Here is a 22646-nt window from a genome sequence, read left to right as displayed (position 1 = left end):
AATTTAGTGGATATCTCCCTTAAAATTTGATTTCCTTCTGTTTCCAGTTTAGGTAGGGCAATAGGCAAGTCCTTTCTTCTTTGTGGTGTGTGGAATAACGTATACTTTGTTTTTTTTATATTTAGTGATAATTTATTAGCAGAGAACCAGTTCAATAATTTGTTTAACTCAGCATTTACAGTTTTAAAAAGAGTATTAATACATTTATGGGAGTAAAACAAATTAGTGTCATCTGCAAACATAATAGAATTTAGGATTTCAGAACAACTGATTAGATCATTAATGTATAGTAGCCGGGTAAACCCGGGGTAAACCACAAGTCGTGAGCCGGCAGTGAACGCTCTGTAGAGCGCCTAATAACAGCCGTAAACTGCGCCACACGATCAGGTGGAACACTTTGGTACAGGTATGCAGTATGTTATAAATCAAATAAAGCGCATACACCGTTATAGTGTTGCGACTGAAATGTATTTTTCAGAAAATAACTTTCCTGCAACGTTAGCTAAAATAAAAACAGAGTTTACAAACCGTTGATACTCCACCATAGCAAACAGTCTATATTATTTTATTTTGCGGAATAAGTTTTTGTGAAAGTTAAAAAAATGAATCATGACACCGAGCTGAGCACTTAGTACAGTTAAACAGTGTTGCACAGGCGTATAGGGATAATACCCTTTTGAAAAAGACTTTCTCGCAGACTCTGTTTAAAAAAAAACATAAGAAACAGTCCATTGCTAAAACAGGGATGAGCGGTTAGTCCAGGTAAACAGTGTTGCACATTCGTACAGGCGTAATTCCCAAGAAAGTTTAAAAATTGATTGTCACAATTGGCTGCCCATTTATTACAGGTAAACCATGTCGCACATGCGCATAGTCATCACAGCTTTTTCAAAAAACAGTCCATTTATAACAGTGGGCAAAGCGCTTAGCACAATTAAGCAGAGTTGAACAGGCGTATAGGCGTAGTATATACCCCTTTCCAAAAAAACTTCACTGCAACTTCGGTGCAAATAAAAACACAGGGAACAGCCTGTCAGTTACCCAGTCAGCTACAACTATTGTTCCGCCATTTTAGTTCATAAAAAGTTTTCAGGAAAATAATAAAAGATGTAACTACCAAGCTGACTGCATTTAGCATAAGAATTATTGCTTGACAATATTGTTGTAACCAAACTGCATTTTATACTTTCACTTTTTAAGGAGCTAGCTAAATAGCCACAGCCTCAACATAAAAATAAATGTTGGCTAGGATAAAAAGGTCTAATAACAAACAGAATAACAATAAGTGAGGCTCTAGCTAAGCTAGCTAACCTTCAAAGTCTTCGTTCCTAGCCAAACATCCTAAAACTGGTGCGTTTAAGATCTGTATATAGCTAAAAAACGTGACTATATTTATCCTAACATTGAAAACAAACAAAAAACAAATATTACAACAATATAAAGCTTTCAGAAGATGAAAAAGTCGAACGAATCTTATAACGACCATTTTTAAAATCAAAATGGCCTTCGTTCATTCAGCTGCGAAAATATATTGAATTGTTTTGCAAGCGAAAATCTTGGATTCTTTCTGGTCGCGAAAATCTTGGATTGTTTTTTTAAAGAACAGGTGTCGTGATTAGTATACCACGCGTGAGCGGTGAAAACAAAGTCGGCAAAAATATATCGCATTTGGTATTGGTGCGCATTTTAAAAATTTCCCGTTTCCGTTATGGGGCGCGGTTTTCGCGGACAGACAGACAAAATACGACTATTATTATAGAGATTAAAAATAAGAATGGCCCAAGAATTAAACCTTGTGAAACACCACATTTAATTGTTTACTTTTAGTTCTTTTGTCACAGGCCAATATCTATGTATTGAGTTCGTTCACTCAGATAACTTTTAAACCATGTTAATGTTACTTATCCCATACGCATTCAGTTTACCTAATAATATGTTGTGATCAACGGTATCAAGAGCTCTATAAAAATAATCAAAGTAAATTTTCCATCACTAAAAGATTGATGAATGTCCTCCACAAGTTGCACTATCACATGTTCTGTGGAGTGTCCATTTCTAAATCCAAATTTTGAACGCATATTGTAACTCTTTTTTGTTGACAAATCGAGTTTCGCATTTGGAAATTACAGTGTGGTAAATAATTTTTTATAATCTACATTTGTTTATAATCTACATTTGTTTTAATTTTTGCTGAAAGCTGTGATCCTACCTTCACAAAAAAATTGTTAAATGCGGCACCAATTTCTCTATCACCACACAGCAGTTCACCATTTACAAACAACTTGGAAAACACTTATTGCGTTGTTGTTTTTTGCCTATAATTTCTTAGATCTATCATAGACCATGTGTTTTTAATGTCATTTCTGTATTTTATTTGAACGTTATTTGAACGCCCTGATAAAGTGGTTATTGAATGTGCAAGCGGGACGTTATTTGAAAGTTTATTGAACCAACGGAATAACGTTTTTTAAACTTTTATTTTGAACGTCATTTGAACGTCACATGCGGAATGTTAAATAAACGTCCTGAAAAAAGTACGCTATTTGACCGTTAATTAAACGATCAAAATGACGTCTTTTGAATGTTAAAAAACGTTCTTGTGCCCACTGGGTACGTACGCTGAGATCCCGAATTCATCAAAACTTTCACTGACATATTATTACGACTGCGCTCCAGTGAGTGAACGATACAACTAGCGGTTTGCAACAATACAAAATTTTTTGAATGGATCATCGGGTTGGTTGAACTTTCTAACTCGTTTTTTTCACCTGCAACTCCGAACTCCTTCCGACTATCTTTCGACTTATCACTTTCAGATGTATTGCACAGGGCGGTCTGGTGACGTAACGATTTGCATAAAAAACAAGAATTCTTACTGCGACAATCTTGTATTTGATGCCCCGGTTGTAAACATTTGAAACAAAGTTTATTTTTCCTTGCGATATCACGTTTGATTTGTAGGTCAGTAACAACTGTACATTTGTTGTGAAAGTGATCTCGTTCACAAAATGCACAACGTAAAACTCTGTTTCCGATAAACAAACGTTTGTGTACTGAACTTCGGTACATTTTCATATTGATCTCCATCGTTGAGGTTATTTTTAACAAAGGCACACTTTCTCTGGCTGTTATCTCAATTTTAAAAATTTCCATAAAGTCGGTTATTTTGCAATTTTCTTTTCCCAACTTCCGACTAATCTCTAAACGGATATCATTTGGCAATTTTTCTATGACCATTGGACTTGACATCGGCCCGCAGCGCTCTGAATTTATACCCAAAGCGAGGAGAGATCGCACATGACTTTCAATAATTATTTATTTATTTATTTATTTATTTATTTAAGAATATTTATACAGGATGTGCACTTCAATATAAAAATATTGCTATTAATATGCATCCTGTTTAAAAGTTAAAATGTAAGAATAATCAATTAAAATTAGTTAAATATATTATACAATAAAATAAAATGAAAAACGTCGTTGGTAAAAAGCATGACAAAAATTTAAAATAAAAGAGACGGTTCGACGAAAACACTACGTAAAGAGATGTCACGAGCGTGGTAAGGCAAACAAACGAGCCACCAAGTACCATATATTCAAGAAACATTTGCCAACGTGATGAACATAGGCCACTAAAAAAAGACTCCTGGAAAGTAATGTAAAGTATGTCTATTACAGACAAAAGTTACAATGCAAGCACCAACCTCGTTTCGAAGAATAATAGTGTAGATCCTGGAAACGAGGTTGATCAAGCATGATAGTGCTCGGAAACAAGTTTCTTAAAAACCAAAAAACTCTCCTCTTGCCTTATTTTTATAGGCAAGGAATTGTATAATTTCACTCCCATGGAGAAAAAACCAGACGTAGCGAACTTCAGCTTAGTAACAGGAACGTGGAGCAGAAATCCGCTATTTCTGGTTGCTCCTGTGTGTGTGTGGATCTTAAAATAATCAGTATAACTTTTACAAATTTCATTTGTCAGACATTTTTTCACCAGTATCACTGCATGTTTATGTATTTCGTGGATCACCGTAGGTTGTTTCTCTACCACTATTTTTGCTGTAAGTCTATCGATACTTTGCAGCTTATTCAGTTGCGTGCGATTTAAATTCAGATTAACAGCACACTTATACGTAATGCAAGGTAACACCATTCCCGTCTATGCCTTCAGTTTAGCTAATGGTGTCAACATCTTCGAGATGGAGTTCATCAAACGTAGTTTGCCACAGGTTTTTCTGTACATTCGATTGAAATTGCTGTTCAGTGATAAGGTGTTGTCGAGGATTGTTCCTAGGTACTTGTATTCTTTGGTGGCTGGAATAGGTGTTTCGTTGTAGTACAATGACAATTCATCTCCCCATTTGGTCAGTTTTTTAGATGTACCGAATAACATTGACTCTGACTTGCCTTTTTTCAGGTTGATGACAAGACCATTTTCTTCAAAATACGAAGATACATTTTTCAAGTCGTTGTTTAATAGATTTTCAATAATACATTTGTTTGCTCCCGCTATGTATATGACTGTGTCGTCAGCAAATTCGATGTCGATTGAATTTTGTAGACATTCATTGAAGTCATTGAAATACACCAGAAAGAGTAACGGTCCTAGTATTGACCCCTGAGGCACTCCACATGTCACACTCATCAAGTCAGATTTGGAATTTTCAACTACACACATTTGTTTTGTTAAAGGTTACGTAATTCTTTAACTGAATAGTTGTCACCTGCTATTGCTTTCAATTCCAATAGTTTGCTCATGTGCGACGATGTTATTAACTGAGGATTCCCATAGCGTTTAGAAAGAAGCTTTAGAGCGTGTTTATGATTTTCGTTAATTAAAGATATACCTTCAATGCATTTCTCGGCCTCTCCTTCCACATAACTTCTTAAATACGTGAATTTTTCAACGTCACTGATCGAATCCTTCATGTTTACTGCGGCTTCAAAAGAATCGTAAAACTGTTACCAGCATAACGGATCACCACAAAACATTTTTAAAGTAAATTTTGGTAGCTTCACTCCAGTTTTGGCTGTATAACTAACGGTACTTCTTACAGATAATGTTTCCTCCGACAAAAATCGATTTAAATACTCGACCGTTTCCTCTTCCGAGCTTAAAATTAAATTTTCAATTTCTCTATTCTTTGTTGAATATGTCTAAATCACTTAAAGTTTCATACAATGAAATTACTTCAATTCTTCTTTCCTCGGTAAAAACATCATCGCTAATTAAATTTTCAAATTTAGAGAAAATATTTTTCTATCAACTTTCTGTTCGAATTTCTCTTTCTCTTTGCACGTGTTAATTCACTACTACGATCAGCCATTAATAAATAATTACCACTAAACCACAATTCGGCTCGGTTTGACCATGTAAAAAATCAGTTTTTCTCTGATTAAGTTATTGAACAACAAAAAATAAAACCACGAGGTAATTCATAAATAAACACGTCTTACTAGAGGACTGTATAAAAACTAAAAAACAACAAGAACTCAAAAATACAAAGAGCATGCGTAAACTATACAAAAATGAGAACCCGTCAACATATAATGTGAATGCGTAAAACTTAATAATCTTTAACAATCTACGCTTAGCATAGGTGAAACGTTTAGTGCAAGTAGTTCTGTGGCATGTTTCTTGTAGCACCCTTATTTTTTTACAAATTAACTTTCTTTTCACTTCTCTGTGTGTAACCGAAACACGTTGAATAGACATATTGTGAGATAATTTATAAGGGATCCATCCATACACTAGTATGAATATAAAAAACAAATGCTAAATTTCACATGCAGGTGTCTAATAAATAAATATAAAAAGTTGTGAGTATCATAGCCATGTATCGTATCCCTCACGCTAGGAAACAGCTGTAAATCTATTTTTAGGTTTTGTGAAATAACCCGGTCAATAAATTAAAAATATATTGTTGCAAAGATGTGTAATTGACATTGACATGCAACATCTTGTTTTTTTTAATAGCGAACTGTATTAAATTTTGTTTAAGATGCTTTATTTAAGTTCGTTTTATTTCACTTATTTTTCAGTTGTATGCTGAGACTAACTTGAATGTGGAGTCGATGTGAACCATGAAGATGTCAAAGTATACATTGTGCCATAATATCTTTGAGGTAAGTTTCTGTGTGAGTTGGCGATAATTAAAATCACACGGCATCTTTTGATGGGTTTATAATACTTGCTAAATTAACCTGCTGCAAGGCTTTTTTAGGGCTGTTCAGAGAGACAACTCTGAACTCATTATAAACCATTCTATGAAAGTCTCAAACTCCGTCGTAATGCTCTTGGCAGTTACTGTCCCACTGCAATTAAGCACCATTTTATGATAAACATAGATTCGTAATATTTCGTGACACATTTCGTAAAAACATTACCTTTTATTATTGAGAAATTTTAAACGTACTAAAAAATAAATAACCCAGGGGCGGATCTAGGATTTTTTTCTGGTTAGGCAAAATTTCACCGATTTTTTGGCGATTTTTTGGCAAAGTAATATTAAGGGTTGTGGTGTTGTACGAGGTAAAGCGGGCGTTTTGTGTTTTTATTATAAAAGGAGCTAAAATCTTTCCAAAAGTGAGGTTTTTAGTTATTAAAAATCTTTCCTAAATTAGAAACGAAAGTGTCTTTATAGCCCAATAAATAAAAGTAACCTCCGTAGTTTAACACTGGTATCCTCGCTAAAACATGCGGATGGAAAACTCTGTTTGGTAATTTAGACTCGAAACAGGGTTAGCGTTGCCACAGTTCCTTTGAATGACATACCACACTGGTATCATCTAAGCATCTTTTTTACTTTTTACGCATTAAATACGAGTACAAATAATCGCCAAGTTACAAATTTGGGGAGTTACTTTATTTCAAAATATGCAAGAAGTCTAATAGCTAATAATACCACAAAAAATTACATTACAAGACAATTTTAGGAATAGATAGTCAACAGCAGTGCAACGTAGAATTATTGTTTAGAAAATTACAGCCTGTGTTAGCAACCAGCAAATGCAAACACAAAAGCAGCATGTGTAAGATAGCAACGCATAATAAACGTCTACAAAAAGTATATAGTAGTTACCCCTTTATGAAGTTAATATAGTTTAATATTAAGGTCACTGGTGTAGTTTTGCACCAATTTCTATTAAGCATTAATTTTATTGTTAAAAAATGTCCACAAAAGTTAAGCAGTTTATTAAGCCAGAAAAGAGTTAGAAATCAGAAAAATAACATCAAAACATTTAACATGTCTGCATATTATTTACCCTCACATGCCCCTGTCCACTATGTTTAAAAAGTAGTTTAATACTTTGAAATCTTTAAAAAAGTTTTAGTAACTAGGTCAATTCTGAAGATTCTCATACAAAAAGCAACATATATATATATACAAATTCTACTCATATGCATAAGTTAACATGACATTTTTATTGGCTTGCTGTAGCAGAACGTTCTTTAACATGCAATTCTTGTTTCGATCTGTATCATTTTACGTGAAAATCATTTCTATCAGTACAAGTTATTTTGATATATAGACATATATCCATTGTTTACAGTTTTCCAATATTATAAGGATTCATAATGAATCTCCTGTGTGCTTTAATTGATGGTGATTTTCATTGTCAGAAGAATATTCATCATGGCTGACATCAATATATCTATTCCTAAAACAAAATTATATATGTTGTATTGCTCATCAAAAAAGAAGAAATATTATACAACAAACTTGGACTATTCTTAGATTAGGTATTGTTTCATTCTTTTGTTTTTAGCAATTTTATCACAATTAAAAGCAGCATGGGAAAGTTAAGTTTTTAAAATGAGATGTTGTATATAAAATCTACTGTTTAAAAGTTCCAACAAAGTCAAAGTTCTTAGGGACACTCACAATCGAAAAGTATATGCTAAACGTAAATTGGACATACGAGGTACAATAAGAATTGACGTTTAAGTATATCTCATACTGTAAACATCGATTTTTAGAGGACAGAAAGTATTTTGAACTTGTTGTCGTTTACCTGATTAACAGGAGCACATATCCGAGTGCGTATGATTTCAGGGACTGACAACATTCGAATATTACCTATCTGTAAATCCCCAGGGAAAGGGGATCTACAGACCTATTTACATTTAGATTACACTTTTGCGTTTATGAAAAAGCTGTCCCTTAGTTAACTTACAAGAATTATTCCTTTTCCACACGAACACAAAGATACACAGTTGCATAAACAGCTACACGAAGCCTGTGACCTTAAGACAATAAACAAAAAACTAACAAAATTCCAACTAATACATGCAGCTTAGCAATACTCTATACCAAACTTAACATACACCTCCAAACATTTTTTGATCGCCAAGACAGTGTTTACATAAATTGCCTTTTTCATTTAACTTAGCTAGCATACAATTGCTTTGATTTATTCTAGCCACTTGAGGTGCTTCCTGCAATTGGACCTGACCCAGCTAAACCATGTTGAAAAAGAAGCATCCACTTGTCGTCCATGTAACCATACCCGTGGTCGTTTTAGGCATTTAAACTTAAAAACCCACGGACGTTTTAGGCGTTTTTTCTTCCCATTTCAAAATTTTATTCATTGGAACTTGAAAACCCGCGGACGTTTTAGGCGTTTTTTCTTCCATCTGTGATTTTCATTCATTCGGAACTTTAAAACCCGCGGACGTTTTAGGTGAATCCACTTTTTTGCCTAAGATCGCCCCAGGTTTGCTTTTGAGTAAAATATCAATGATAAAAAAATTGATGAAACGCCGCATCGTCATGATGTCGAAATGAGCCGGATGCCAAAAACAAATTTACAAAAATAATTCTGTTTTTTTTGGATTATTCTATCTATAGAATGTTTTTTCTACGGCCACAAAATTAGGCTTAGGCAATTGCCTAGGCTGCCTTACCCTAGATCCGCCCCCGTAACCTGCAAACAATGAAGCAAAATTTAAAATCCAAGACGAGTAATTTTGTAGTAGCCTTGGACAGAGAGCAACTACTAATAAAATATATCTTTTTACAGCCGGAGGAATGCAATATTCATTGCAGAGGGGACAAGGACAGCAAATAATGTCCACAAGATTTGGTTAGATACATTTACGTCAAATAATCATGAAAGCATAAATTAGTTGCAACATGTTCTTTAATAACCTTTTTTCATTTCTAAGAGGCAAAAGGTTGCTGTGCGCCGACGTAATCAAGCTGCTGGTAAGAAGCGTCAACCTCAGCACCCAAAATTAAGACAGGAGGATAGAATTGAGAATGTATTTTTTTCAAACTTACAAACGTTTTTTTCAGGTGGATCGTCTCTGAAAAGAAATGTAAGTGCAGTTTGTGTTCCATTTACTTTCACAGTTACTTTCACTATTCACCCTAACCCTAACCCTCGCAATCTCGGGCAATACTTTGACGTCGGTCAATATTCTGCGGTATTGCCCTCATAAACAGTTATTATAGGTTTAATAATAGCGTTCAGTCAAAACATAGCGATGTTCGACACTCACGAAAGAATGTGTAAAGTTAAATTGCAACTGAATTTTAGATACAACGAATATTGATGTGGATTTTTTTTCATTAACGACGCAGCGAAGAATGAAATGGGCTTCCACGATTTTTATATCGACCGAGTAACTAAAAATGTGGAGAAAGGAATTACTTGTGTTATCCATTCCTTGCTTTGCATATAGTGTTTTCGATAACACTGGATATCCCCTTGTTTTTCATAGACAACGTAGCTAGCTACGTAACCAGCTTTGTTGAAGAAGCTGCCAGACAGATTACAATGTTTTATCACTAAATGTATTGTAGAAGTTCGATATAAAATCATTTTAAGTGCTTCTTTGATAGTGTTTTTTCTTGCTTGTTCACATATTAATCTACAATTCGTTGACTAGGGGTAGCACCGCTCTATATCTGGCCGCCGTTAAGGACATTAGTCCAATCCAAGTGCTGAAACTTCGTACTGCCCGCTTGCATAATAATTGTTATGAATATGTAGTTTTATTTTCATGTGTAGCAGAATTCAAATAAATTCAAAAGTACGCCAACTAGTAACTGTTTTGAGACAGGACGAAGAAAGAAAAAAGGTTAGGTTTCTATTACAGTTATTTATCTTCGCATTTGTGAAATTTTTGTTTGTAAAAACAAAAATGATCATTCATAACGGGGAATTTTAGTCTGCGCCTGCGTAAAATCGTGTGCATTATATTTCAAACAGATCCAATATGGCGCCAAATTGGAAAACAATGAGAAAGTTGATTATGGTTTTAGTTTTCTTTTGATTTTTAAGCAATTATATTCAAACGATTTAATGTCTAACCTTACTCAGTGTCTGCCACTGCTTTAAAGTTATTAAACCGAGTTGTTTTGATGAATTTAACAAACGCTGGTAAAGCTTTCAAGAGATAGAAAATCCTGAAGAGTTAAGGATGTATGTTGATATATCAAACCAGCAAAACAGACGTGGAATTCTGCTTCTTCAGAAACGTTCCCCAAAGCTGGGGCATCAGAAGCTAGTAGCAAATGAACCATCAGTCAGGTAACTGCTTAAAAATTATATTTTGTTCCTAATATAAATGCAATGAGGCTATAAAACCTTCCTTAAATATAAAATATATTTCAAATGTCCTTAAATTTTTTTTTTTACTTGAGGGGTCATGCTTTTCGGCATCGGTTGACTTTTAGTTGATTTTCTTCACTCGGGCGTTGTATAGTGAGACTAATGCATAGGTAGCTCTCAATCTATTAAACTCTTTAATCCTTCAACTCTTGATGGCCCCTTTCTTAATTCATCTCTCTTCTTATCAATAAATAAATGACACGAATTCATCAAATTATGGCACAGTACCTATTTCATAAAAAGGTTGGGTGAACTTCCAGTTTTGTGTTTGTAAATTGTCAATTTAAGATGTAAATCGTTAAAGCCCCATTTTCAGATATAGTAAGTGGTTCTTCGTTTCGAACACATTCAACACAAGCGTATTCTTTTTACTCTGTCGATGAAGTGTGTTACGGCATTAATAGAACATTTTTACCGATTTCCATCATGGTTCGCACCAATCTTTGCATGCATCTTTTTATCAGGAGTTTGTTTCTCAACAAATTAAGTATACCTTAATAATTTACAACTAGCTGTTTCCCGTGGAAGAATCCACTGTATTCCATTTAATTTATGTAGCAGATATGCGTCCATCAAAAAACAAACAATACAGCAGTGCGCATCTTACATCTGCATTATTATATAAATGACCAAAAAAATTAAAGGTTTTTAACAACTGCAGTATTTATGTGACATTTAAAATCTAAATCTACTAAAATTACTTGCTCTGACCATCTGACAAATGCGAAAATTATTCGGAAAGAAGTTTCCAAAAGCATTTCAACATACATCTCACCCATAAAATTTAAATCACTCAAAACGCCACATATATACAAAAAAGCTGATCAATGTCAAACACAAATCTCTCTCATTGTATATGGTAAAATCAGTTAGTTTATTGCAAACCCTGCCAAAGGTTGACACACAATGTGAAAAATAAACAATAAATTGTGCCTCTGACAGAATTTTTTATCTAAGGTGTAAAAAAAGGGATTTGCAAGGACAAATTATAATGCAATAAAACATTATTTGATATATTGCATACAGTCCTTCCTCACCAAACTTTAGACAAAATGCCAACAAAATAACAGTGTTTAAATCTAAAATTAATAAAGTCCTTTTAGCAATTTGCATGCTGTTTTACCATCAATAAAGTAAACAAAATTTCAAATCTCACATAGTATTCTGTCACAAATTTTCATAAAATATATATATAAGTCATAATGAGTCATGTTAAACAACAGCAATCAATCTGTATATAAGTTCATTTTATGTCAATTTTTGCACCAATTTTGCAACACAAAATACAAATTCTAAATAATACTAAAATCTCTTATTTTGGTCCTTCACATACCAACGGTCTCCCACAAAAGTTTAATCAAAATGTAAAAAATGAGAGGTAACGACAAAATTAAAGTTTGCAAAATTTAACTATTTCAGTACATATATCTACTGCATATGCCCTCTAAAACAATATTTTAATCCAAAATGCCAAAGAAAAACAGTTTGCAACAAAAATCAGTTATTTCGATAATATTGCATACACTCTTTCCTCACAAAAGCTTCACAAACTGTAAAAAAAAGAATGGTTATAGGGAGTGCTTCTGATTCAACAAAAAAAGTTTTTTTGACATATTGCATCTAGCCCTTACCCATTAAATCTTACACAAAATTTCCAAAACTATATACGATTTAGAACACATCAAATTTAAATCGAGAAGGAATCAGTCATTTCGATATATTGCACGGAGTCCTCCCCAGTAAGAATTTATACAAAATATAGAAAAACAAAGCTTGCAAGGTGTAAAATCGAATTCTTCTTCTGTGTATATATATATGGTCCTTCCTCGCAAAATTAACATAAAATGTCAAAAAGGTTCAGATTTAACATCTAACACAACAAAAATCAGTTCTATCAGTATATGTCATGCCATTGTCTTCCACCAAATGTTCCCCTTAAAGTTTCACAGACAGCCTGTAAATTAAAAACAACTAAGATCAGGTATTTGGTCTATTTCATACCATTCTGTTCCAAATAACTTATAAAATGTAAAAATTGAGTGGTAAAACAGAAATGTCAAAAAGAAGAAAAAAATAGCTTACAAAGAGTATAAAATTGAAATCAACAAAGTAGCTCTTTTGGTGTATTAAATATAAGCCATACACACAAAAGTTTACACTAAATGTAAGAAAATGGTTGTGTTTAGTAATTTTAAATTAAGAAAAGTCAGTTATTTTAGCATGCTGATTAAGGTTCTTGCCCACAATTTGAAAGAAATTAAATTTACATTTTAAAAATAAGTAATTTCTAAACTTTATTTTCAGAATATTTGGAGGAAAAGAACTTCGCAAACCAAAAAAAACCCAGGAAAATGTTTAAAATTTTCAGGGTTAATAACGTTTGATGTGTTTTGTGGGAATATATATACTGGGAATCTTTAGTTTAAAGCTAGCATTAGCTAGCTACAGCAGCTAATAGCTAGTCACTGGAGACTTAGCTAGGTATAAAGAACATGGCTACATATATATATATATATATTCCTAGCTAGCTAGCCAGTTGTTGGTGGTGGTTGGCTTTTTATGATGCTAGCTATAAAACATGTCTGGCAACAATAATATAATCAAAACTTAAAATAAAACATGAAAAAACCTTACAGAACCTTGCTATGATTAATTTATAAAACCATGCTCTTCTTTAAATGTTTTTTTAAAGATTTATTTTGAATGAAAGAGTAGAGAATACTCAAAAAGAACAGCCATCTTTTTCGTAAACACAATTTCCGTTTTATGCTAGGAACTTCATTTAACAGTCCGTATGCTTTGTGAATATCTAATACCGTTTCATATGTAGCGATACCTATATGTATATGCTGACATAGAGTTTTTTGGCATAAGGGTATATATATTTATATCGTTATTAGCAGCGGGTTATATATTTACAGCTTATGTGCGATTTCTATGAAGTACATCCCTAATCTTTTTAGTTAAATTTTAGCGTACAGCCACGTTATAAGAAAGTGACCTGTGATTTCCGTGTCGTGGACTCACAGTTTTACTCACGCAAGGGAATTAATATATAAGATTATATTAACAATAACATTTTGATTTACTGTGCAAGTGTAAGATTTGTAGTAGAGAAACCTACTCGTATAATAAATCCAAGGAAATAAAAAATGTGATAAATAAAAATGAAATTTGAAAAATGTTTGGAAATGTGATTTTTGCGGCTGCTACCAATAGTTGAAAGTCTATTCTACTAGAAAATTTGCACACAATCCTATTTTTTGTTTAATTTTTCCCATGGGATCCCAAAGTCAACTTTTATAGGGTTAATGGGTTAGGGTTAGGGTTAGAAAGAAAAGACGAAGATGTTCCACCAGTTGTCAGTTCCAGTTAGCTTTATTACTGTTTGTGATTTGGATAGTTTTGCAAAGTTTTATAGATTTGGCCAAATTTAGATATTTCACATTGAAAGTTTATTTTTTGCGAATCGACTCCTTTTCGCAGGAATTTAAATTCAGGATAAGAACGCAATTTATTTACCCGAGAACCACCAGTCATCAACTTTATACTTTTATTTTTGAACGCTGACTGCGCCATTTTTGTTTTTTTAACACCAAGGACAGTTCCTTCAAATTCTAGTGGAATGGAACTGGTTTCATCAAAAGCGAACAAATCATTAGACGATGTATGCGATGATGTTGCAAAGAACTAACCCAGAACACATCCCATTCCACATTCCAACTAAGACACTTTGTCATATCAGCTATACTGTTTGATGGTAATATAGAATCTGGTGCTATAGCTGTTGATTTCTCTCCTCTAGTTTCAGTCAGCCGCAGTCCCTCAACGTGCAGCAACAAACATTCAAAACGAAGTGTGTGATGGCAGGCAGTTGTGAAAAATGGTTGACGAATCAAGTCCTCGTAAACTGGACAAGTACACAGATCCTAATAATTTTTGTTCACTTATATCAAATTTGTCAGGAATAATGTCTGCTGGTATTTTATGTAATTATTATAAGGAGAATTATTTCGTCCAAAATATTTTTTTCAGAATATCGCCCGGTACTTCCTCCTTTTTTGGCCTTCCACCACTTTTCAATTTTTTAAAGAGTGCAAAAAGTACACCATGAAATATTCTTCGTGAGAAGTTGCGTTGTGCTTTCGATATATTTTTAATATATTTTGAAGATGTTAAACAGCCATGTTCGATCTTAGTGTAGCCAGCTACCGAAAACTATGCTCAATTTTTTTTAGTAAGTTTATCTAAAAATATAACAGTATGTTATTTGAAACTTGTATAGAAAACCTGAATAAATGCTTTTTCAAGAGATGTATAACACTTATCATGCATTAGGAAAATTTACAGATCGTAAAACACGTATTTTTTTACCTGCGCCATTTTCGAACGAATTTCTGCTAACTTGCATGTTTTTAGCTATATAAATAGCAACATAAATATTTGCTTTCCTCTGTCGCTCGTCGATAACAGGCATTAAAATCTGATCTGAAATTGTCCGGCTAGCCAACAGAACACAGTATTTGTTGATTAACACGTGTGCCCATTCCTTGCACAAGCTTAAATTATCCATTGTTTTACTTTCTCTCTTTGACGCATGCGCAGACTGTATTTCCCGTTTCTTGTATATAATGAATACTTGTGAAATTTGAGGTCAATTTATAATGTGAATACGTCTAGTAACTTTTCCCTTGTGTGACGATAATACAAGCCAAATTTACGTTCTAATAGATTGCAGCTTAGAAATGAAATCTATGTGAGCATTTTTAAAGCAAAACATATCATTGAATTAAAAACGAAAGATTGCGAAAAAGCACTTTTATAGTAGAAATATGATCCCATTTCTACCTCTGCAGCTCAATTTAAATGCAAGAACCGTTTTTGATAGTTATTTTAACCCTATTCAGGCCGGGGAGGAGGGGAGGGGGCAAAAATGCCCTACCTGGCATACTTTTGTTAATAACTCTAGAGCCATAAATGGTATTACCCTGAAACTTCTAGTAGCTAATTATTTATCATTGTGGATGAGAAATATGGAGAAAAAAAATCCAAAAATTTACAGCAGGTAATGTGCCACGCCTATTTTGAAAGGCAATGTTCAAATTATTTTTAACATTTTTGCATATGGATATTATAATGGACTTAGAATGGTAACATTTAAGTTTATATGTCTAATGTTGTTCTAATAACTTGCGCCCTTCGATTTTAGCGCCGTTTGATGCCTGTGGGCGTTATTTTTTATCTTGAGGGAATGCCAACTTACGCCCTTTTTTCTTTTCTTTTTTAGTTTTCACTAATACTTTGAAGCCTTGGTTGCTTGTCAATAATTTTTATATGCTTTTCTCATTTGATTGAAAGCATTTTTCAATAAAAAATGTATAGAATTAATCTTTGAACTATGTCTCTAACCAGGTGTGCATATATATTTGACTTATTTTCAAATATGAATAATATTTGTTACGTTGGCGTCTCAAGGAATCTTAAGCCAAAATAGCTGAAATGTTTATTTATTTATTTATTAAAATTAACATTATTTTCAACATTTACAAAAAAGACATAAATCTATCATGAAGCTACCCAACTTCAAAAAAATGCTGACAGTCAGTTAAAAAAATTGCTGACAGTCAGCATTTGAGGCATGATTTTTAATTGTTATGTGACGGGCATCATCCGTTCAAAGTTTTATAAGTTATAACCTAATAAAGGGGAATTTATGGGGGTAGGGCAACCCCCCCTTCCGGGACTACAGCCGCCCCCTATTCTCCGGCCTGAATAAGGTTAATAAAATTTCGAATAAGTTAATCTATTTTTTTGTTTTACTTTTTAGTAGGAAGGAATGAAGCATTTAGAAATTAATGAGAATCTATTGCAAATGGTATGTGACATTACTTTCCTTTTCCGCAATGTTAAACATTTTCTTTTTAATAACGATTATTGTTTTTAGGCGATCTCCCAAGTGTGGGTATGTTCCAATTTATACTCTCCTGTACGCTCAAGGCTTCTTGTTGGCAGTTGTTTTGCTATTAATATTTTCATAATGACGCTTCCAATTTTGCGGTATATTTCTCCGAACTCATTCTTTAACCTGATCCAGAGCACTTGATTTCAGGTAATTCATTCTTTTTAAAACATTAAAACACATTGGGCATGAAATGTATTAAAATCTTACCCTTGAAAGAAACACAAAACAATAAAAAGGCCACTGTCGTCCCCAGGGCTTTTTGTCTTATAAGAGAAGACGACGAAAAGAACCCTGGTATCGTTGAGATATACAAGTAAAATTATCTTGGTGACTGTAATAAGCGTCTTTCAAGTTAAAAAAAAGTTGCGCTGTTGTATTAACAGGTTACATAATATTTTTATATAGTTTAGCTAGCTAGGTACTTCCTGAGAACTTAGATAGTTCATTGTTAGGTTTTAAGTCGAATTTATAAAAAAGGTTTTTATTTAATTGTGGCGTTTTGAACCATGAAAAAAACCCACAAGGGATTAAAGAGAAAGGATGTATGTAGACAGCTTCAGATATTATAAAAGCTTGTTTTAGACATTCTGACATTCTGTTATGTAAAACAGCAGAACCATTAAGGGATATTTTGGAGAATTATTTTTTGCAAAAACTAATTTTTGAAATACTTTTAAATTTTTACGAGAACTAATTTTTTGCGAAGATAAAAAGTTCCACTCTTTTTTAAAATACCTCCTTAATCTGAATGCAAGTATGAGTATAAGTACTGAATGGAAAGGAACAGAAAAAGTTCTGAGCATGCAATGTTCATGCCACATAAAAAAATATGTTCTTTTGCTTTGTGTGTGAAAAAGACAGGTAGAGAAGTAGGATTGCGTGTGTTTACTTACTGTATAAAAATGCACAATATTATGAAATGGAAGATACAAGGAGAAAATTTTTTGTTCTGTTCCTGTCCATTTCATACTATGGAAATTTTCTTAAAGTGGAAAATAACCGTTAAGATGCCAGGTAAAGTAAGCTATAAAATACTTCTTGTTGGAAACCATACCTTTGCAAAAAATAAAATTGAAAAAAGACTTAAATTTTGCTATAGCTTGTTTTTACGTTGGTTTGATAATTTTGAGTCAAAAAACATTTCCACTATTATCATAGTTCCTGAGTCTCCCCTTCTTTTTTTCTTGAATAAATTTATTAATGTAAGTAAATATGTGATAAATTTTTGAAAAAAAGGTCCCCAGAAATATACATATTTGTAGGATTTATTCTTGTGCATCTGATTTCAAACAAATATGTTGCTATTGCATTTTACGGAGGAACAAAGTCTCTTATCCTATCGTAATTTGCAAACGTTGAAAAAGTTGAGCTAGCTAATAGCTAGCTAAATGTAAACAAAGTACCAAGCTAAAATACATAAAGATAGCTGTTATCAGCACGTCTGTAGTAGGTTTTTTATCACCTACTGCGTGCTAAGCATATTAACAACCTTGTTTTAGATAGCTAAGTTGTAGCTAGACAGGTTACAAATACTTACTAAAAGACAGGGGGTGTTCTTTTATTCTTTCAGCAGTCTACTATTCTTTCTTAATGTACAAAGCAGCACCAGGACTGAGTCAGTTATGTTTTATAAATCTAACAAAAACAAAGTAACACTACAATGTTTTTCATAAATTTTGTTGGCTTTATAAAGTTGGCTTTATAGCTGTTGGCTTCATGCACCATTATTATTAACCTGAAAAAGTTTTAACTAAGGAAAGAAAATCATCATAATTATGCGAAAATGTGAAAGCCAATCATATTTCAAAATCCGGTCAACGATACTGGGGTAAATCCAGAGACTCAGGAAACATTATCATAGTTCCTGAGTTTTCGGGGACACCGATAAACGATTTTTGACAGTATACCAATTTTGACATAGATACATGTGCAAGAAACATTAGCAATTCTCATGATTGAAATTGTCAGATAGAATCTAAATAAAAATATGCGTCATGCTTAATTTTAGGGTTCCCACTCTTTTTTTTTTTCAAAACAAAATTTGAAAAGATTTGAGGACTATTTTGAGGAGATTTTTATCGATTTTGAGGAGCGTTTGTTTACAAAATTAAGGAGACTTGAGGGTATTTTTAGACGTCATATTTCATATTAAAAAGTTAAAAAACCCTGGGGACGAGGGTGATAAAAAGACGTATTCTGCAAGGTTTTATCGGACATTCGTAATTAAGAAAGCCTTGTATAGTTTTTTATATAGAATTTTTATTTGAGTGGCAACACTGTCATTGCATAAATCCTTTTTTAAGACAGACAAATGTATATTTAAACATGTATCACAAAGTGTGTATATTTCCACTTTCACAGGTTTTGTTTTATGTTCAATGCACAACTTTTGTATAACCATAAAGCGACATTACTCAAACCAAATTGTGGTGGCTGTTTTTTGTTTTTCATTGCAGAAATTCATTTTTCCTCAGATTGGTCATCAAGAAGACGTGACGTATTTGATCTTTGAGAAAAATGTCATATTTTGTCATCGAGAATGCCGTATCATCGAAAAATATCATATTTAGTCACGGCGACTCAACGATGTATCTGCTTATTGAGAACCAACAACGTATTTGATCATCGAGAACCAACGACGTATTTCATCATCGAGAACAAACGCAGTATTTGATGATCGAGAACAAACGACGTATTTGATCATCGAGAACAAATGATGTCTTTTCTGACCATCAAGCTGCTGTCTACTGCTTACTAGTGTTTATTAGATTAATCAAATATATACTGCGTTTCTCAGTCAAACCTGTAAATAGTTAAATTGCTATACCTATATACATACAACGGATGCTTTTACTCTCCCATTAGTCGAAGTGAATTCGCCTAAACATGTCTTGGTGAGTACTCCCTTTAAAAGACTATTGGCTTACGCTTAAGAATTTGCCTAAACTTCTTATGTCCATTCTTTACGGATTTGACTGACTTCATATTTTGTATTGTACTTTATTATTTGACGAGGAGTAAAAATTTGACTTTGTGAGGTACGCAACTAAGAGGACTTGTGGAAGACTTGCGTTTTCGAAGAGCTTTTGCCATTTTTTTTTTTTTTAAGGTTAAGGTTTTTTAGTAAGGTTTAATAGGTGGCTGCGTCGCATTGAATATATTGCAGAAGTTGTGAGGCCACTGGCATTATGGTGACTTTCGCTCTTATGACCGTCTGGATACGCATGTGGGAGATTAGGTTCGGGTTTTTAAACTTACCTTTGCATAGTGTTAGGTGGGTTTTTAATTTTTTTTGCCTTCACGACATTCAGTTTTCAATACAAGAACGATTTTTTATGAATAAGGAGTTTTGAACGGTAAAAATGTTTTTAGGCGATCAGGTCTTCGTTCCTCGGTGTTGAATGTGTCGAAATCATAGTTCTTAAGGTTGCCATTGACAACTTATTTAGGGATATCGAAACGATTGACTTTGGTTTTACATTGGCACCTAATTTTTGAATGTCTAAAAGTTTCGCCTTATTTTTAAATTGGCACCTCGTTTGTGGATGTTAAAGTGTGTTTTGATGGTGAGTTTTAATTGTGAGTAAAGTTTATGCTATATTTCTCTCTGAAGTTAGTTTTCACTCTTTTAAAGAGGCTGCACAACAAGAAATGGTACCTTCACTTGAACTGTCAATGTTCTCGAAAGCTTTTTTTTAATCCTAGCTGCTAAAATCTCAAAATGCTACATATCATTTTTAGTTCTGTTGGTTAGTTGTTATTCTTATACACATGCCACCACAACACGTCAGAAATAAAACCGTTAATATAGTAGCATAATCTGACTGTTACTACTCTCTCGCGCAGTGCTGTTACGTGGTATTACTACTTTCTTACGGGATGCTGTTACTACTCTCTCACGTAGTGCTCTTGTTTCAAGAGGTATCGTTCCAGTTGCTGATTTCTGATGTTGTTCCTTTTGAAATCTTTCATAACCTACGACAATTTTATTAGCAGCTTCAAGTATTGTGATCTTTTGTTTATATAAAATGAACAAGATTATTTGAGTGTTCAATTGGCAGGAAACATGAAAAAGCAAAAATTCGTTTTGAACAACTGGAACAGCAATAACTTCTTGCTAGAAAAACAACTTATCAGGTTATATATTAAACGACGGACATTTTAACCATGTCGATGTCATCCTGTCTGATATAGTCCTCAGTATCATCATAATCGAAGATGATATATCTTGTAGTTGTTGTAGTAATTGATATTTCCAGTGTGCCACCCATTCTCGTATAGAACTTTTATTTTCACAATAGGGTGCGTTCAGCACACGGTCATCTTTGTGACCCACTCTTCCTCAGGAACATCCTTGCCATTCTCATCCTTATGGTCGTTTCTTTCCTAGACATTTTCTCCTGTAACTTGATCGGACGTTGGTAATGTTTTGCCTGCAGGTTAATACTTACCATGCTGTGAGACCTTGTATGATAAAAGATCCTTAGACGTTACTTTATCATCTTCACTTTTGTCTGATTACATATTTTGAGCCTCAGAAGACTTCTTAAATTTGGAATATTCCGAGCCTTGTGATTCTTAAAAAAGGTATTGCTTTTTTTCCTGTCCGATTTAACGTGATCAGTAGCTTTCAATCACGCGACAGTCAGACAATTCGTTTGCAGGAAGTGAAACACTCGTGCTTTCATCAATTAGCTTTCTAGTATTTTTTGAAGAAGGATGCCACCTGATAATTTCTTCTTTACAAGAAAAAGTCAAGATTTTGTTACGTTTTTCAGACTACATGTATCTTTTTGTAAATAACCTGTTTATAAGCAATTGTACTAAAACCTTCAAGATTACTAAGCAATTTTTATATAAGTAATACTAGACATGTTGAGCTCATACAAAATACAGTAATGCTAATGTGTTGCTTTGTGTGTTTTCAATACTAAAAGTTTCTAATTGTGTTTCTAATTTTTAATCGATTTGATTTTAAGAACAGCATTAAAAAAACAGTGAAAACTTTTTGAAAAGCTTTTAGTAACATAAGTGATAGTACAAGTTTTTTAATTCTTTGAAGCTAAGGAAGTTTATTACTGAAAGTTTTGAAATAATTTTTATGCGTCAGCATCTAGTTTCTTAAACAGGTTTCTTATTAAAAATACGTGTATTAAATAGGAATTTGACATCAAATAACTCTGAGCAGAACTTTCGTTAATCTTACAAACTGTTCGATTTTTTTTTTTGATTAACTTAAAGGTATTTTTTTAACAACATCTGATCAAAAGATACATGTAGTTTCATGAATTTTCTGTTAATCTTCATTTTGGTCAAGTTGAGAAAACTTGTCGGTAAAAAAATTCTTTTATCGCCATTTGTGGTAACGTCATTGACAGTCGACGCTATGTCAAGAATCATATTTTTCATCTAACGTTCATGCTTTGGTATACCGTTCGAATAATTCAGAACTGTTTTAGCAAGAAGGTCGGAAGAATATCATATTTTTTTCAGTGCCGGAGAACGTTGATCGCATGCTGTAAACACACTACAAATAGCTTGAATAAAATGAGGTTTTTTTCCGTACCACATTTTGTCTATTTAGCAATTTTTTCGGAAATTTTAGTCTTGAAATAGCAAAGTTCAAACTTTTGGGAGAATAAAATTGGGGTGGCAGGCTAGGCGTATATCAGAACGGTCCTTGTGAAGTCACTGAGCGTTCCCCTCCCGCTCAAATTGTTGTGGCATTTCTTGTTATTTTGTTGTTGTTGTTGTTGTTGTTGTTTTTGTGATGTCACGAGCGGTGCAAAGCAACCAGTCAATATTTCTTGTGGCGTATGCTACAAAGCTTAAGCAAACATTTGACAGCTTTTTCAAATCTCAAACAGTTAAAACCAGGCAAAAGCGACTTCAGAAATGCTTGTCTTCCACAATGTACTCTTGTTGCGTACCAACCTTCGATGCGCGGTGTAATTTGTTGATGCATCAACAAATTACACCGCGCATTGGAGGTTTTCAATATTTTTGTTATATTTTTTTTGTATTTTTCATTAAATAACCAATAGAAAATTCTGCAAGATCCCTC

At 33.3% G+C, this 22646-nt stretch overlaps 1 long non-coding RNA gene across 1 annotated transcript; it reads left to right on the top strand.

Annotated features, from left to right (window-relative positions):
- Positions 1 to 6134: 6134 nt before the first annotated feature.
- Positions 6135 to 22640, top strand: LOC130628533 (uncharacterized). Its single transcript, XR_008981843.1, has 2 exons — positions 6135 to 16729; positions 19057 to 22640. It is a non-coding gene; the product is annotated as an uncharacterized LOC130628533 (long non-coding RNA).
- Positions 22641 to 22646: the final 6 nt, after the last annotated feature.

This window comes from Hydractinia symbiolongicarpus, chromosome 15 (assembly GCF_029227915.1).
Source record: "Hydractinia symbiolongicarpus strain clone_291-10 chromosome 15, HSymV2.1, whole genome shotgun sequence".
In the NCBI taxonomy this organism is placed as follows: domain Eukaryota; kingdom Metazoa; phylum Cnidaria; class Hydrozoa; order Anthoathecata; family Hydractiniidae; genus Hydractinia; species Hydractinia symbiolongicarpus.
This window is presented reverse-complemented; position numbering and strand designations above follow the sequence as displayed.